Source organism: Durio zibethinus, chromosome 1 (genome assembly GCF_047325235.1).
Source record: "Durio zibethinus cultivar Kanyao isolate XHJ-2024 chromosome 1, ASM4732523v1, whole genome shotgun sequence".
Lineage (NCBI taxonomy): Eukaryota > Viridiplantae > Streptophyta > Magnoliopsida > Malvales > Malvaceae > Durio > Durio zibethinus.
The window spans coordinates 18,515,765-18,535,604 of NC_143162.1; positions in this window are offsets into that span (position 1 = coordinate 18,515,765).

The window sequence follows — 19,840 nt, forward strand, 5'->3', positions numbered from 1 at the left end:
TCTCGAGGTTTGATGAGGGATAGGGGGCCAATATAAAGGCCAAGAACCAGCACCCATCGCACATCATGTGCGCACACCCCCCCCGGCTTCTCCGATCACCGGAACCCCAATGCCATCGGTCAGGTTCTCCGACGATGCTCCGGCAATGGTGCCCCGGTGAAGAAAAATGTGGCACAAGCACATGCCCGAGCCCAGCTTGTGCTGTTGCAACCCTCGGTCCTTTTTGATCTTAGACTGGGAATGAACTCCGTATGCTTAGATTGGGAATGAACTCTGTATGCCTAAGTCAACCCACGAAATGAGTGTGCGGGCGCTCAGCCAGCCAGAGTGGCGGGATGCGCAAGCCGGGGATCGGTCGGGTCCTTCGCTGCGTGCTATCGATCCTGCTACCGTAACCCTCGATCTGGTTTGATCTTAGACTGGGAATGAATTTCGTATGCCTAAGCCAACCAACGAAACGAACGGGCTGGCACTATACCGGTCAGAGAGACGGGATGCGCAAGCTGTCGATCGATAGGGTGGTAGGTGGGTTTAGGAACAACTTCATATTTCTGCATGCAATGCCATTTTTATGGCTTGTAAATTCATACAATGGTCCCTTAAGCCTTCACGTGAAGTTTCATGGCAAGACGACTCGTTTTCTATTTTTCACGATTTTTGAAACTTTTTGCGGTTAGGGATTTTTTAAAATTTTTTCGAAAGGAGTTCTGGCCCCAAACTTGGTAAACGTGATCCTTGTATTTTTGCTAGCATGCCCAAAAAAATTCAGCTAAAAACTCGATGTGTACAAGATTTTGTGACCATTTGAAAAAAGTGTCCCCATTTCAGACACATTAATGGCTACTGGCAGCAAACCTGTAAATCTCAAATGCTCTTTAAGGGGGTGTGAGTTCTCGAGGTTTGATGAGCGATAGGGGGCCAATATAAAGGCCAAGTACCAGCACCCATCGCACATCATGTGCGCAGACACCCCCCGGCCCACTGATCATCGGAACCCCAATACTACGGGTCAGGTTCTCTAACGATGATGACCCAGCGAAGAGAAATGCGGCAGCAGCACATGCCTGAGCCCAGCATGTGCTGCCGCAACCCTTGGTCCGATCTGATCTTAGACTGGGAATGAACTTCGTATGCTTAGACTGGGAATGAGCTCTGTATGCCTAAGTCAACCCACGAAACGAACGTGCGGGCGCTCAGTCAGCCAGAGGGGCGGGATGCGCAAGCCGGGGATCGATCGGGTCCCCCTCTGCATGCTATCGATCCAGCTGTTGCAACCCTTGGTCCAGTCTGATCTTAGACTGGGAATGAACTCCGTATGCCTAAGCCAACCGACAAAACGAGTGGGCATGCGGGCACTACACCGACCAGAGAAACGAGATGCGCAAGCCATGGATCGATAGGGTGGTAGGTGGGTTTAGGCACATCTTCATATTTCTGCATGCCAATGCCATTTTTATGGCTTGTAAATTCATACAATGGTCTCTTAAGCCTTCACGTTAAGTTTCATGGCAAGACGACTCATTTTCTATTTTTAACGATTTTTGAAAATTTTTGCAGTTCAAGATTTTTTAAAATTTTTTCGAAAGGAGTTTTGGAACCAAACTTGGTTGATGTGATACCTCTATTTTTTTGGCAAGCATAAAAAATTCAGCTAAAAACTCGTAGCGTACAAGATTTTGTGACCATTTGAAAAAAGTGTCCCCATTTCAGACACTTTAATGGCTACTGGCAGCAAACCTGTAAAATCTCAAAAGCTCTTTAAGGGGGTGTGAGTTCTCGAGGTTTGAAGAGGGATAGGGGGCCACAATAAATGCCAAGTACCAGCACCCATCGCACATCATGTCCGCACACCCCCCGACCCCCCTGATCGTCGAAACCCCAATGTCGTCGATCAGGTTCTCCAACGATGATGACCCGGCGAAGAAAAATGCGGCACCAGCACATGCCCGAGCCTAGCATGTGCTGCTGCAACCCTTGGTCTGATCTGATCTTAGACTGGGAATGAACTCCGTATGCTTAGACTGGGAATGAGCTTCATATGCCTAAGTCAACCCACGAAACGAACGTGTGGGCCCTCAGCCGGCCAGAGCGGCGGGATGCGATTGCCGGGGATCGAACGGGTCCCCCTCTATGTGCTGCTGATCCTCCTACTACAACTCTCAGTTCAGTCTAATCTTAGACTGGGAATGAACTCCGTATGCCTTAGCCAACCGACGAAATGAGTGGGCGGGTGGATGGGCGGGCACTAGGCCGGCCAGAGAGACGGGATGCGCAAGCCGTGGATCGATAGGGTGGTAGGTGGATTTAGGCATATCTTCATATTTCTACGTGCCAATGACATTTTTATGGCTTGTAAATTCATACAATGGTCCCTTAAGCCTTCACGTGAACTTTCATGGCAAGACGACTCGTTTTTTATTTTTCGTGATTTTTAAAACTTTTAGCGGTTCGGGATTTTTTAAAATTTTTTCGAAAGGATTTTTGACCCCAAACTTGGTAGACGTGATCCTTGTATTTTTTTAGGCATGCACAAAAAAAGTCAGCTAAAAACTCAAAGTGTACAAGATTTTGTGACCATTTGAAAAAAGTGTCCTCATTTCAGACACTTTAATGGCTACTGGCCGCAAACCTGTAAAATCTCAAATGCTCTTTAAGGGGGTGTGAGTTCTTGAGGTTTAATGAGGGACAAGGGGCCAATATAAGGGCCAACTACCAGCACCCATCGCACATCATGTGCGCACACCCCCAAGCCCCCCCCGATCGTTAGAACCCTAATGCTGTCGGTCAGGTTCTCCAGTGATGCTTCGGCGATGGTGCCCCGGTGAAGAAAAATGCGGCACCAGGACATGCCCAAGCCCTGCATGTGCTGTTGAAACCCTTGGTCCAAATCAATCTCAGACTGGGAATGAACTCCGCATGCCTGAGTCAACCCACGAAACGAGCGTGCGAGCGCTTAGCCGGCCAGAGGGGCGGGATGCGCAAGCTGGGGATCGATCGGGTCCCCCTTTACGTGCTGCTGATCCTGCTACTGCAACCCTCAGTCTGGTCTGATCTTAGACAGGGAATAACTCCGTATGCCTAAGCCAACCGACGAAATGAGTGGACGGTTGGACGGGCGGGCACTACGCCGGCCAAAGAGACGGGATGCGCAAGCCGTGGATCGATAGGGTGGTAGGTGGATTTAGGCATATCTTCATATTTCTGCATGCCAATGCCATTTTTATGGCTTGTAAATTCATACAATGGCCCCTTAAGCCTTCACGTGAACTTTCATGGCAAGACGACTCATTTTCTATTTTTCATGATTTTTGAAACTTTTTGCGGTTCGAGATTTTTTAAAATTTTTTTGAAAGGATTTTTGACCCCAAACTTGGTAGACGTGATCCTTGTATTTTTGTTGGCATGCACAAAAAAAGTCAGCTAAAAACTCGAAGTGTACAAGATTTTGTGACCATTTGAAAAAAGTGTCCCCATTTCAGACACTTTAATGGCTACTGGCCGTAAACCTGTAAAATCTCAAATGCTCTTTAAGGGGGTGTGAGTTCTTGAGGTTTGATGAGGGATAGGGGGCCAATATAAGGGCCAAGTACCAGCACCCATCGCACATCATGAGCGCACACCCCCAGGGCTCCCCCCGATCGTCGGAACCCTAATGCCGTTGGTCAGGTTCTCCAGCGATGCTCCGGCGATGGTGCCCCGGTAAAGAAAAATGTGACACCAGGACATGCCCGAGCCCAGCATGTCCTGTCGTCACCCTCAGTCCGATTCGATCTTAGACTGGGAATTAACTCCGTATGCTTAGACTAGGAATGACCTCCGTATGCCTGAGTCAACCCACGAAACGAGCATGTGGGCGCTTAGCCGGCCATAGGGGCGGGATGCGCAAGCCGGGGATCGGTCAGGTCCCCCTCTACGTGCTGTCAATCTTGTTGCCGTAACCCTCGATCCGATCCAATCTTAGTCTGGTAATGAACTCTGTATGCCTAAGCCAACCGATGAAACGAGCGGGCAGGCGGGCACTATGACGGCCAGAGAGATGGGATGTGCAAGCCGTGGATCGATAGGGTGGTAGGTGGGTTTAGGCACATCTTCATATTTCTGCATACCAATGCCATTTTTATGGCTTGTAAATTCATACAATGGTCCCTTAAGCCTTCACGTGAAGTTTCATGGCAAGATGACTCGTTTTCTATTTTTCACGATTTTCAAAACTTTTTACTGTTCTGGATTTTTTAAAATTTTTTTGGAAGGAGTTTTGGCCCCGAACTTGCTAGATGTGATTCTTGTATTTTTGTTGGCATGCACAAAAAGATTCAGCTAAAAACTCGAAGTGTACAAGATTTTGTGACCATTTGAAAAAAGTGTCCCCATTTCAGACACTTTAATGGCTACTGGCAGCAAACCTATAAAATCTCAAATGCTCTTTAAGGGGGTGTGAGTTCTTGAGGTTTGATGAGGGATAGGGGGCCAATATAAGGGCCAAGTACCAGCACCCATCGCCAGAACCCCAATGTCATCGTTCAGGTTCTTCGACGATGCTTCGACGATGGTGCCCCGATGAAGAAAAATGTGACACCAGCACAAGCCCGAGCTAGGCATGTGCTGCCATAACCCTTGGTCCGGTCCAATCTTAGACTGGGAATGAACTCCGTATGCCTAAGCCAACCGATGAAACGAGCGAGCATGTGCTGATGAAGTAAAATACGGCACCAGCACATGCCTGAGCCCAGCATGTGCTGCCACAACCCTCGGTCTGGTCTGATCTTAGACTGGGAATGAACTCCGTATGCTTAGACTGGGAATGAATTCTGTATGCCTAAGTCAACCCATGAAACAAGCGTGCGGGCACTACACCGGTCAGAGAGACGGGATGCGCAAGCCGTGGATCGATAGGGTGGTAGGTGGGTTTAGGCACATCTTCATATTTCTGCATGCCAATGCCATTTTTATGGCTTGTAAATTCATACAATGGTCCCTTAAGCCTTCACGTGAAGTTTCATGGCAAGATGACTCGTTTTCTATTTTTCACGATTTTTGAAACATTTTTTAAATATTTTCGAAATAAGTTTTGGCCCAAAACTTGATAGACATGATCCTTGTATTTCTGTTGGCATGCACAAAAAAATTCAGCAAAAAACTCGAAGTGTATAAGATTTTGTGACCATTTGAAAAAAGTGTCCCCATTTCAGACACTTTAATGGCTACTGGCAGCAAACCTGTAAAATCTCAAATTTTCTTTAAGGGGGTGAGAGTTCTCGAGGTTTGTGAGAGATAGGGGGCCAATATAAGGGCGAAGTCCTAGCACCCATCGTACATCATGTGCACACACCCCCCCCGGCCCCCCCGATCGTCGGAACCTCAATGCCGTCAGTCAGGTTCTCTGACGATGCTCTGGCGATGGTGCCCCGGTGAAGAAAAATGCGACACCAGCACACGCCCGAGCCCAGCATATGCTGCCACAACCCTCAGTCCGGTCGGATCTTAGACTAGGAATGAACTTGATATGCTTAGACTGGGAATGAACTCCGTATGCCTATGTCAACCCACGTAACGAGCGTTCAGGCGGTCAGTCGGCCAGAGGGGCGGGATGCGCAAGCCGAGGATCGATCTGGTCCCCCTCTGTGTGCTGTCGATCCTGCTACCGCAACCCTTGGTCTGGTCTGATCTTAGACTGGGAATGAACTCCGTATGCCTAAGCCAACTAATGAAATGAGCGGGCAGGCGGGCGGGTGGGCGAGCACAACGTCGGCCAGAGAGACAGGATGCACAAGCCATGGATCGATAGGGTGGTAGGTGGGTTTAGGTACATCTTCATATTTCTATGTACGAATGCCATTTTTAAGGCTTGTAAATTCATACAACGGTCCCTTAAGCCTTTACGTGAAGTTTCATGGCCAGACGACTCATTTTCTATTTTTCATGATTTTTGAAATTTTTACGGTTTAAGATTTTTTAAAATTTTTTCGGAAGGAGTTTTGGCCCCAAACTTGGTAGACGTGATCCTTATATTTTTGTTGGCTTGCACAAAAAAATTCAGCTAAAAACTCGAAGTGTACAAGATTTTGTGACCATTTGAAAAAAGTGTCCCCATTTCGAACACTTTAATGGCTACTGGCAGCAAACCTGTAAAATCTCAAATGCTCTTTAAGGGGGTGTTAGTTCTCGAGGTTTGATGAGTGATAGGGGGCCAGTATAAGGGCCAAGTACCAGCACCCATCGCACATCATGTGCGCACACCCCCTAAACCCCCCCGATCGTCGGAACCTCAATGCTACCGGTCAGGTTCTCCGACGATGCTCCAGCGATGGTGCCCCGACGAAGAAAAATGCGGCACCAGCACATGCCCGAGCCCAGCATTTGCTGTCGTAACCCTCGGTCCAGTCCGATCTTAGACTGAGAATGAAATCCGTAAGCTTAGACTGGGAATGAACTTCGTATGCCTAAGTCAACCCACGAAACGTGCGTGCGGCCGCTCAGCAGGCCAGAGGGGCGGGATGTGCAAGTCGGAGATTGACCAGGTCCCCCTCTACGTACTACCGATCTTGCTACCACAATCCTCGATTCAGTCTGATCTTAGACTAAAAATGAACTCCATATGCTTAGACTGGGAATGAACTCCGTATGCCTAAGTCAACCCACGAAACGAGCGTTTGGGCGCTCAACCGGCCAGAGGGGTGGGATGCGCAAGCCGGGGATCGATCGGGTCCCCCTCTACGTGCTGCCGATCCTACTACCACAACCCTTTGTCTGGTCTGATCTTAGACTGGGAATGAACTCCGTATGCCTAAGCCAACCGACAAAACGAGAGGGCAGGAGGGCGGGCAGGCGAGCACTACGCCGGCCAGAGAAACGGGATGCGCAAGCCGTGGATCGATAGGGTGGTAGATGGGTTTAGGCACATCTTCATATTTCTACATGCCAATGCCATTTTTATGGCTTGTAAATTCATACAATGGTCTCTTAAGCCTTAACGTCAAGTTTCATGGCAACATGACTCGTTTTCTATTTTTCATGATTTTTGAAACTTTTTACGGTTCGGGATTTTTTTAAATTTTTTCAGAAGGATTTTTAGCCCCAAACTTGGTAGACGTAATCCTTGTATTTTTTTTTTTTGGCATGCACAAAAAAATTCAGCAAAAAACTCAAAGTGTACAAGATTTTGTGACCATTTGAAAAAAGTGTCCCCATTTTAGACACTTTAATGGCTACTGGAAGCAAACCTGTAAAATCTCAAATGCTCTTTAAGGGGGTGTGAGTTCTTGAGGTGTGATGAGGGATAGGGGGCCAGTATAAGGGCCAAGTACCAGTACCTATCCCACATCATGTGCGTACACCCCTCGGCCCCCTGATCACCGGAACCCTAATGCCGCCGGTCAGGTTCTCTCACGATGCTCCAGCGATGGTGCCCCGACGAAGAAAAAAGTGGCACCAGCACATGCTCGAGCCCAGCATGTGCTACAACAACCCTTGGTCCGGTCCGATCTTAGACTGGGAATGAACTCCGTATGATTGACTGGGAATAAACTCCGTATGCCTAAGTTAGCCCACGAAACGAGCGTGCGGGCGCTCAGCCAGCCAGAGGGGTGGGATGCGCAAGCCAGGGATCGGCCAGGTCCCCCACTGCGTGCTACCGATCCTACTGTCGTAACCCTTGGTCTGGTCCAATCTTAGACTGGGAATGAACTCCGTATGCCGAAGCCAATCGATGAAACGAGCAGGCAGGCGGGCGGGCACTACGCTGGCCAGAGAGACGGGATGCGCAAGCCGTGGATCGATAGGGTGGTAGGTGGGTTTAGGCACATCTTCATATTTCTGCATGCCAATTCCATTTTTATGACTTGTAAATTCATACAATGGTCCCTTAAGCCTTCACGTGAAGTTTCATGGCAAGACGACTCGTTTTCTATTTTTCACTATTTTTGAAACTTTTTACGGTTCCAGATTTTTTAAAATTTTTTCGGAAGGAGTTTTGGCCCCAAACTTGGTAGACGTGATCCTTGTATATTTTTTTGGCATGCATAAAAAAATTCAGTTAAAAACTCGAAGTGTACAAGATTTTGTGTCCATTTGAAAAAAGTGTCCCCATTTGAGACACTTTAATGGCTACTGGCAGTAAACTTGTAAAATCTCAAATGCTTTTTAAGGGGGTGTGATTTCTCCAGGTTTGATGAGGGATAGGGGGCCAATATAAGGGCAAAGTACCAGCACCCATCGCACATCATGTGCGCACACCCCCTGGCCCCCCCGATCACCAGAACCCCAATGCCGTCGGTCAGGTTCTCCGGTGATGCTCTGGCGATGGTGCCTCGGTGAAGAAAAATGCGGCACCAGCACATGCCCGAGCCTAGCATGTCCTGTCGGAACCTTCGGTCCGGTCCCATCTTAGACTGGGAATGAACTCCATATGCTTAGACTGGCAATGAACACCGTATGCCCCCCACGAAATGAGCGTACGGGCGCTCAACCGACCAAAGGGGCTGGATGCGCAAGCCGGGGATCGGCCGGGTCATGCTCTATGTGCTGCCGTTCTTGCTGCTACAACACTTGGTCTGGTCCAATCTTAGACTGGGAATGAACTTCGTATGCCTAAGCCAACCGATGAAATGAGCGAGCAGGCAGGCGGGCGGGCACTACGCCGGCCAGAAAGACGGGATGCGCAAGTCGTGGATCGATAGGGTGCTAGGTGGGTTTAGGCACATCTTCATATTTCTACATGCCAATGCCATTTTTATGGCTTGTAAATTCATACTATGGTCCCTTAAGACTTCACGTGAAGTTTCATGACCAGACGACTCGTTTTCTATTTTTCATGATTTTTGAAACTTTTTACGGTTTGGGATTTTTTACAATTTTTTTGGAAGGATTTTTGGCCCCAAACTTGGTAGCCGTGATTCCCGTATTTTTGTTGGCATGCACAAAAAAATTCAGCTAAAACCTAGAAGTGTACAAGATTTTGTGACCATTTGAAAAAATCGTCCCCATTTCAGACACTTTAATTGCTACTCGCAGCAAACCTCTAAAATCTCAAATGCACATTAAGGGGGTGTGAGTTCTCGAGGTTTGATGAGAGATAGGGGGCCAATATAAGGGCCAAGTACCAGCACCCATCGCACATCATGTGCGCACACTCCCCCCGACCCCCCCGATCGTCGGAACCCAAATGCCGTCGGTCAGGTTCTCTGGTGATGCTACGGCGATGGTGCCCTGGTGAAGAAAAATACGGCACCAGCACATGCCTGAGCCCAGCATGTGCTGTCGCAACCCTCGATCCGGTCCGATCTTAGACTGGGAATGAACTCCATATGCTTAGACTGGGAATGAACTCCGTATGCCTAAGTCAACCCATGAAACGAGCGTACGGTCGCTCAGTCGCCCAGAGGGGCGGGATGCGTAAGCTGGGGATCGATCGGGTCCCCCTCTGCGTGCTGTCGATCCTGCTGCCACAACCCTCTGTCCGCAAAGGAGTTTTGTCCCCATTTTAGACACTTTAATGGCTACTAGCAGCAAACCTGTAAAATCTCAAATGCTCTTTAAGGGGGTGTAAGTTCTCAAGGTTTGATGAGGGATAGGGGTTCAATATAAAGGCCAAGTACCAGAACCCATCGCACATCATATGCGAACACCCCCTCGGCCCCCCCGATCACCGGAACCCCAATGCCGTCGGTCAGGTTCTCCGGCGATGGTGCCTCGGTGAAGAAAAATGCAGCACCAGCACATGCCCGAGCCGAGCATGTGCTGTCGCAACCCTCGATCCGATCCGATCTTAGATTGGGAATGAACTCCGTATGCCTAAGTCAACCCATGAAACGAGCGTGCGGGTGCTCAGCTGGCCAGAGGGGTGGCATGCGCAAGCCGGGGATCGATCGGGTCCCCCACTAAGTGCTGCCAATCCTACTGCCGCAACCCTCGGTCCGGTCCGATCTTAGACTGGGAATGAACTCTGTATGCCTAAGCCAATCAACGAAACGAGCGGGCGGACGGGCACAACGCCGGCCAGAGAGACGGGATGCGCAAGCCGCAGATCGATAGGGTGGTAGCTGGGTTTACGCACATCTTCATATTTCTGAATGCCAATGCCATGTTTATGGCTTGTAAATTCATACAATGGTCCATTAAGCCTTCACGTGAAGTTTCATGGCAAGACGTCTCGTTTTTTATTTTTCACAATTTTCCAAACTTTTTGTGGTTCGAGATTTTTTAAAATTTTTTTGGAAGGAGTTTTGGCCCCAAACTTCGTAGACGTGATCCCTGTAAATTTTTTTTGGCAGGCACAAAAAAATTCAGCTAAAACCTCGAAGTGTACAAGATTTTGTGACCATTTGAAAAAAGTGTCCCCATTTCAGACACTTTAATGGCTACTGGTAGCAAACCTGTAAAATCTTAAATCCTCTTTGAGGGGTGTGAGTTCTCAAGGTTTGATGAGGGATAGGGGGCCAATATAAGGGCCAAGTACCAGCACCCATCGCACATCATGTGCGCACACCCCCCGGCCCCCCGATCGTCGGAACCCCAATGCCGCCGGTCAGGTTCCCTAGGGATGCTCCGATGATGGTGCCCCGACGAAGAAAAATACGGCACCAGCACATGTCCATGCCCAGCATGTGCTGCCGCAACCCTCAGTCCGGTCCGATATTAGACTAGGAATGAACTCCGTATGCTTAGACTGGGAACGAACTCCGTATGCCTAAGTCAACCCACGAAACGAGCGTGCGGGTGCTCAATCAGCCAGAGGGGTGGGATGCGAAAGTCGAGGATCGATCGGGTCCCCCTCTGCATGCTGTCGATCCTGCTATCACAACCCTTGGTCCGATCTGATCTTAGACTGGGAATGAACTCTGTATGCCTAAGCCAACCGACGAAACGAGCGGGCAGGTGGGTGGGCGGGCACTATGCCGGCCAGAGAGACAGGATGCGCAAGTCGTGGATCGATAGGGTGGTAGGTGGGTTTAGGAACATCTTCATATTTCTGCCTGCCAATGCCATTTTTATGGCTTGTAAATTCATACAATGGTCCCTTAAGCCTTCACGTGAAGTTTCATGACAAGACGACTCATTTTCTATTTTTCATGATTTTCCAAACTTTTTGCGGTTTGAGATTTTTTAAAATTTTTTCGGAAGGATTTTTCGCCCCAAACTTGGTAGACGTGATCCCTGTATTTTTTTTGGCATGCACAAAAAAATTTAGCTAAAAACTCGAAGTGTACAAGATTTTGTGACCATTTGAAAAGAGTGTCCCCATTTTAGACACTTTAATGGCTACTGGTAGCAAACCTGTAAAATCTTAAATCCTCTTTGAGGGGTGTGAGTTCTCGAGGTTTGATGAGGGATAGAGGGCCAATATAAGGGCCAAGTACCAGCACCCATCGCACATCATGTGCGCACACCCCCCGGCCCCTCCGATAGTCGGAACCCCAATGCCGCCGGTTAGGTTCCTCGGTGATGCTCCGATGATGGTGCCCCAACAAAGAAAAATGTGGCACCAGCACATGCCCGAGCCCAGCATGTTCTGCCGCAACCCTTGGTCCAGTTTGATATTAGACTGGGAATGAACTTCGTATGCCTAAGTCAACCCACAAAACGAGCGTGCGGGTGCTCAGTCAGCCAGAGGGGCGGGATACGAAAGCCGGGGATCGACCGGGTCCCCCTCTACATGCTGCCGATCCTGCTATCACAACCCTTGGTCTGGTCCAATCTTAGACTGGGAATGAACTCCGTATGCCTAAGCCAACCGATGAAACGAGCGGGCGGGTGGGCGGGCGGCACTACGCCGGCCAGAAAGACAAGATGCGCAAGCCATGGATCGATAGGGTGGTAGGTGGGTTTAGGAACATCTTCATATTTCTGCATGCCAATGCCATTTTTATGGCTTGTAAATTCATACAATGGTCCCTTAAGCCTTCACGTGAAGTTTCATGGCAAGACGACTCATTTTCTATTTTTCTTGATTTTTGAAACTTTCTACAGTTCGAGATTTTTTAAAATATTTTCAAAAGGAGTTTTGGCCACAAACTTGGTAGACGTGATCCTTGTATTTTTTTTGGCATGCACAAAAAAATTCCGCTAAAAACACGAAGTGTACAAGATTTTGTGACCATTTCAAAAAAGTGTCCCCATTTCAGACACTTTAATGGCTACTGGTAGCAAAACTGTAAAATCTCAAATGCTCTTTAAGGGGGTGTGAGTTCTTAAGGTTTGATGAGAGATAGGGGGCCAATATAAAGGCCAAGTACCAGCACCCATCGCACACCATGTGCGCACACCCCCGGCCCCCCCGATCGTCGGAACCCAAATGTCATTGGCCAGGTTCTGCGGCGATGGTGCCCCGACGGAGAAAAATGTGGCACCAGCACATGCTCGAGCCCAGTATGTGCTATCGCAACCCTCGGTCTGGTACGATCTTAGACTGGGAATGAACTCCGTATGCTTAGACTGGGAATGAACCTCGTATGCTTAGACTGGGAATGAACTCCGTATGCCTAAGTCAACCCACGAAACGAGTGTGCGGACGCTCAGTCAGACAGAGGGGCGGATGCACAAGCCGGGGAGCGGTCGGGTCCCCCTCTGTGTGCTGCCAATCTTGCTGCCACAACCCTCGATCTGGTCTGATCTTAAACTGGGAATGAACTCCGTATGCCTAAGCCAACCGACGAAACGAGCGGGCGGGCGAGCGGGCAGGCACTACGCCAGCCAGAGAGACGGGATGCGCAAGCTGTGGATCGATAGGGTGGTAGTTGGGTTTAGGCATATCTTCATATTTCTGTGAGCCAAAGCCATTTATATGGCTTGTAAATTCATACAATGGTCCCTTAAGCCTTCACGTGAAGTTTCATGGCAAGACGACTTGTTTTTATTTTTCACGATTTTTAAAACTTTTTACGGTTTGGGATTTTTTAAAATTTTTTCGAAAAGAGTTTTGGCCCCAAACTTGGTAGACGTGATCCTTGTATTTTTGTTGGCATGCACAAAAAAAATCAGCCAAAAACTGGAAGTGTACAACTTTTTGTGACCATTCGAAAATAATGTCCCCATTTCAGACACTTTAATGGCTACTGGCAGCAAACCTGTAAAATCTCAAATGCTTTTTAAGGGGGTGTGAGTTCTCGAGGTTTGATGAGGGATAGGGGGCCAATATAAGGGCCAAGTACAAGCACCCATCGCACATCATGCGGGCACACCCCCCGACCCCCCGATCACCGAAACCCCAATGCCGTCGGTAAGGTTCTCCGACGATGCTCCGACGATGGTTCCCTGACGAAGAAAAATGCGAAACCAGCACTTGACCGAGCCCAGCATGTGCTGCCGCAACCCTCGGTCTGGTTCGATCTTAAACTGGGAATGAACTCCGTATGCTTAGACTGGGAATGAACTTCGTATGCCTAAGTCAACCCACGAAACGAGCGTACGGGCTCTCAGCCGGCAAAAGGGGCGAGATGCACAAGATGGGGATCGATCGGGTCCCCTTCTGCATGTTGTCGATCCTGCTGCCGCAACCCTCAATCCAATTCGATCTTAGACTGGGAATGAACTCCATATGCCTGAGCCAACCGACTAACGAGCGGGTGGGTGGGCACTACGCCGACTAAAGAGATGGGATGCGCAAGCCGCGGATTGATAGGGTGGTAGGTGGGTTTAGGCACATCTTCATATTTCTACGTGCCAATGCCATTTTTATGGCTTGTAAATTCATACAATGGTCCCTTAAGCCTCCACGTGAAGTTTCATGGCAAGATTACTCGTTTTATATTTTTCATGATTTTGAAAACTTTTTACGGTTCGAGATTTTTTAAAATTTTTTTAGAATTAGTTTTCTCCCCAAACTTGGTAGACGTGATCCTTGTATTTTTGTTGGCATGCACAAAACCATTCAGCTAAAAACTCAGTCGGCCAGAGGGGCGGGATGCATAAGATAGGGATCGATCGGGTCCCCCTCTGCATTCTTTCGATCCTGCTACCGCAACCCTCAGTCCGGTCCGATCTTAGACTGGGAATGAACTCCATATGCCTGAGCCAACCTACGAAACGAGCGGGCGGACGGTCACTACGCCAGCCAGAGAGACAGGATATGCAAGCCGTGGATCGATAGGGTGGTAGGTGCGTTTAGGCACATCTTCATATTTTTGCATGCCAATGCCATTTTTATGGCTTGTAAATTCATACAATGGTCCCTTAAGCCTTCACGTGAAGTTTCATGGCGAGACGACTCCTTTTCTATTTTTCACGATTTTTGAAACTTTTTACGGTATGGATTTTTTTAAATTTTTTTGGAAGGAGTTTTGGCCCCAAACTTGGTAGATGTGATCCTTGTATTTTTTTTGGCATGCATAAAAAAATCAGCTAAAAACTCAAAGTGCACAAGATTTTGTGACCATTTGAAAAAAGTTTCCCATTTTAGACACTTTAATGGCTATTGGCAGCAACATTGTAAAATCTCAAATGCTCTTTAAGGGGGTGTGAGTTCTCGAGGTTTGATGAGGGATAGGGGGCCAATATAAGGGCCAAGTACCAACACCGATTGCACATCATGTGGGCACACCCCCCGGCCCCCCGATCGTCAGAACCCCAATGCCGCCGATCAGGTTCTCCGACGATGCTCCGACGATGGTGCCCTGACGAAGAGAAATGTGGCACCAGCACATGCCCGAGCCCAGCATGTGCTGCCACAACCCTCGGTCCAGTCTGATGTTAGACTGGGAATGAACTCCGTATGCCTAAGCCAACTGATGAAACGGGCGGACAGATGGGCGGGTGGGTGGGCACTACGTCGGCCAGAGAGACGGGATGCACAAACCGTGGATCGATTGGGTGGTTGGTGGGTTTAGGCACATCTTCATATTTCTGTGTGCCAATGCCATTTTTATGGCTCGTAAACTCATACAATGGTCCCTTATGCCTTCACGTGAAGTTTCATGGCAAGACGACTCGTTTTCTATTTTTCAAGATTTTCAAAACTTTTTCCAGCTTGAGATTTTTTTAAATTTTTTCGGAAGGATTTTTGGCTCTAAACATGGTAGGCGTGATCCTTGTATTTTTTTTGGGATGCACAAAAAAATTTAGCTAAAAACTCAAAGTGTACAAGATTTTGTGACCATTTGAAAAAAGCGTCCCCATTTCAGACACTTTAAAGGCTACTGGCAGCAAACCTGTAAAATCTCAAATGCTCTTTAAGGGGGTGTGAGTTCTCGAGGTTTGATGAGGGATAGGGGGCCAATATAAGGGCCAAGTACTAGCACCGATCGCACATCATGTGCGCACATCCCCCCCGGCCCCCCGATCGTCGTAACCCCAATGTCGCCGGTCAGGTTCTCCAGTGATGGTGCCCCGGGGAAGAAAAATGTGACACCAGCACATGCTCGAGCCCAGCATGTGCTGCCGCAACCCTCGGTCCGATCCGATCTTAGACTGGGAATGAACTCCGTATGCTTAGACTGGGAATGAACTCTTTATGCCTAAGTTAACCCACGAAACGAGCTTACGGGCACTCAGTCGGCCAGAGGGGCGGGATGCGCAAGCCAAGGATCAGCAGGGTCCCCCTTTGCATGCTGCCAATCCTACTGCTGCAACCCTCGATCTGGTCCAATCTTAGTGTGGGAATGAAGTCCATATGCCTAAGGCAACCGACGAAACGAGCGGGCGGGCGGGTGGACAGGCACTACGCCGACCAGAGTGACGGCACGTGCAAGCCGTGGACCGATAGGGTGGTAGTTGGGTTTAGGCACATCTTCATATTTCCGCATGCCAATGCCATTTTTATGGCTTGTAAATTGATACAATGGTCCCTTAAGCCTTCACGTGAAGTTTGATGGCAAGACGACTCGTTTTCCATTTTTCATGATTTTTTTAAATTTTTGCAGTTCGGGATTTTTTAAAATTTTTTTGGAAGGATTTTTTGTCATAAACTTGGTAGACGTGATCCTTGTATTTTTGTTGGCATGCACAAAAAAATTCAGCTAAAAACTCGAAGTGTACAAGATTTTGTGACCATTTGAAAAAAGTGTCCCCATTTCGAACACTTTAATGGCTATTGGCTGCAAACCTGTAAAATCCCAAATGCTCTTTAAGGGGGTGTGATTTCTTGAGGTTTGATGAGGGATAGGAGGCCAATATAAGGCCAAGTACCAGCACCCATCGCACATCATGTGCGCACACCCCCTGGCGCGCCCGATCGCCGGAACCCTAATGTCGTCGATCAAGTTCTCCGACGATGCTCTGGTGATTGTACCATGGCGAAGAAAAATGCGTCTCCAGCATATGCCTGAGCCCAGCATGTGTTGTCGTAACCCTCGGTCTAGTCCGATCTTAGACTGGGAATGAACTCTGGCGATGGTGCCCCAGTGAAGAAAAATACGGCACCAGCACTTGCCCGATTCCAGCATATGCTGCCGTAACCCTAGGTCTAGTCTGATCTTAGACTGGGAATGAACTTCGTATGCCTAAGTCAACCCACAAAATGAGCGTGCGGGCGCTCAGCGGGCCAGAGGGGCGGGATGCGCAAGTCGGGGATCGGCCGGGTCCCTTCTGCGTGCTGCCGATCATGCTGCCACAACCCTCTGTTCGGTCTGATCTTACACTGGGAATGAACTCCTTATGCCTAAGCCAACCAATGAAACGAGCGGGCGGGCAGGCACGTGGGCAGGCGGGCACTATGCCGACCAGAGAGGCGGGATTTGCAAGCCGTGGATCGATAAGGTGGTAGGTGGGTTTAGGCACATCTTCATATTTCTATGTGCCAATGCCATTTTTATGGCTTGTAAATTCATACAATGGTCCCTTAAGCCTTCACATGAAGTTTCATGGCAAGACGACTCGTTTTCTATTTTTCACATTTTTTGAAACTTTTTGTGGTTCGGAATTTTATAAAATTTTTTCAGAAGGAATTTTGGCCCCAAACTTGGTAGACTTGATCCTTGTATTTTTTTTGGCATGCATAAAAAAATTCAGCTAAAAACTCGAAGTGTACAAGATTTTGTGACCATTTGAAAAAAGTGTCCCCATTTCAGACACTTTAATGGCTACTGGCAGCAAACCTGTTTAATCTCAAATGCTCTTTAAGGGGGTGTGAGTTCTCAAGGTTTGATGGGGGATAGGGGGCCAATATAAGGGCCAAGTACCAGCACCCATCGCACATCATGAGCGCACACCCCCCACGGCCCCCACGATCGTCGGAAACCCAATGCCGCTCGTAAGGTCTCCCGGTGATGCTCCGATGATGCTGCCCCGATGAAGTAAAATACGGCACCAGCACATGCTCGAGCCCAGCATGGGCTGCCGTAACCCTCAGTCTGGTCTGATCTTAGATTGGGAATGAGCTCCGTATGCGTAAGGCAACCGACGAAATGAACGGGCTGGCGGGTGGGAAGGCCCTACGTCGGCCAGAGAGACGGGATGCGCAAGCCGTGGATCGATAGGGTGGTTGGTGGGTTCAGGCACATCTTCATATTTCTGTATGCCAATGCCATTTTTGTGGCTTATAAATTCATACAATGGTCCCTTAAGCCTTCACGTGAAGTTTCATGGCAAGACGGCTCGTTTTCTATTTTTCATGATTTTTGAAACATTTTGCGGTTCGGAATTTTTTTAAATTTTTTTGGAAGGATTTTTGGTCCCAAACTTGGTAAATGTGATCCTTGTATTTTTGTTGGCATGCATAAAAAAATTCAGCTAAAAACTCGAAGTGTACAAGATTCTGTGACCATTTGAAAAAAGTGTCCCCATTTCAGACACTTTAATGGCTACTGGTAGCAAACCTGTAAAATCTCAAATGCTCTTTAAGGGGGTGTGAGTTCTCGAGGTTTGATGAGGGATAGGAGGCCAATATAAGGGCCAAGTACCAGCACCCATTGCACATCATGTGCGCACAACCCCCTGGCCCCCCCGATCGCTGGAACCCCAATGCCGCCGATCAGGTTCTCCGACGATGCTCCGGCGATGGTGCCCCGACGAAGAAAAATGCGACACAAGCACATGCCTAAGCCCAGCATGTGCTGCTGCAACCCTCAGTCCGGTCCGATCATAGACTAGGAATGAACTCTGTATGCCTAAGCCAACCGACGAAACGAGCGGGCGGGTGGGCGGGCGGGCACTACGTCGGCCAGAGAGACGGGAGGCGCAAGCTGTGGATCGATAGGGTGGTAGGTGGGTTTAGGCACATCTTCATATTTCTGCATGCCAATGCCATTTTTATGGCTTGTAAATTCATACAATGGTCCCTTAAGCCTTCACGTGAAGTTTCATAGTAAGACGACTCATTTTCTATTTTTCACGATTTTTGAAACTTTTTGAGGTTTGGGATTTTTTAAAATTTTTTTGGAAGGAGTTTTGGCCCCAAACTTGGTAGACGTGATCCTTGTATTTTTGTTGGCATGCAAAAAAAAAATCAGCTAAAAACTTGAACTGTACAAGATTTTGTGACCATTTGAAAAAAGTGTCCCCATTTCAGAAACTTTAATGGCTACTGGCAACAAACCTGTAAAATCTCAAATGCTCTTTCAGGGGTGTGAGTTCTCGAGGTTTGATGAGAGATAGGAGGCCAATATAAGGGCCAAGTAGCCGCACCCATCGCATATCATGTGCGCACAACCCCCCCAGCCCCACCGATCGCTGGAACCCCAATGCCGCCGATCAGGTTCTCTGATGATGCTCCGACGATGGTGCCCCGGCGAAGAAAAATGCGGCACCAGCGCATGCCCAAGCCCAACATGTGCTGCTGCAACCCTCGGTCCGATTTGATCTTAGACTGGGAATGAACTCTGTATGCCTAAGCCAACCGACAAAATGAGCGGGCGGGCGGGCGGGCACTACGCCGGCCAGAGAGACGGGATGCGCAAGCTGTCGATCGATAGGGTGGTAGGTAGGTTTAGGCACATCTTTATATTTCTACGTGCCAATGCCATTTTTATGGCTTGTAAATTCATACAATGGTCCCTTAAGCCTTCACGTGAAGTTTCTTGGCAAGACGACTCATTTTCTATTTTTTAGACACTTCAATCGCTACTGGCAGCAAACTTGTAAAATCTCAAATGCTCTTTAAGGGGGTGTGAGTTCTTGAGGTTTGGTGAGGGATAGGGGGCCAATATAAGGGCCAAGTACCAGCACCCATCGCACATCATGTGCGCACACCCCCCGGCCCCCCCAATCGTCGAAATCGTAATACCGTCGGTCAGGTTCTCCTGCGATGCTCCGACGATGGTGCCCCGGTGAAGAAATATACGGCACCAGCACATGCCCGAGCCGAGCATGTGCTACCACAACCCTCGGTCTGGTCCGATCTTAGACTGGGAATGAACTTCGTATGCTTAGACTGGGAATGAACTCCGTATGCTTAAGTCAACCCACGAAACGAACGCGCGGGCGCTCAGCCGTCCAGAGGGGCGGGATGCGCAAGCGGGTGATTGACCAAGTCCCCCTCCACGTGCTGCCGATCCTCTTGCCACAACCCTCAGTCCAATCCAATCTTAGACTGGGAATGAACTCCGTATACCTAAGCTAACTGACGAAACGAACGGGTGGGCAAGCGCGCGGGCACTACGCCGGCCAGAGAGACGGGATGCGCACGCCGTGGATCGATAGGGTGGTAGGTGGGTTGAGGGACATCTTCATATTTCTGCGTGCCAATGCCATTTTATGGCTTGTAAATTCATACAATGGTCCCTTAAGCCTTCACGTGAAGTTTCATGGCAAGACGACTCGTTTTCTATTTTTCATGATTTTCAAAAATTTTTACGGCTGAAGATTTTTTAAAATTTTTTCGAAAGGAGTTTTGGCCCCAAACTTGGTAGACGTGATCCCTGTATTTTTTTTGGCATGCACAAAAAAATTCAGCTAAAAACTCGCAGTGTACAAG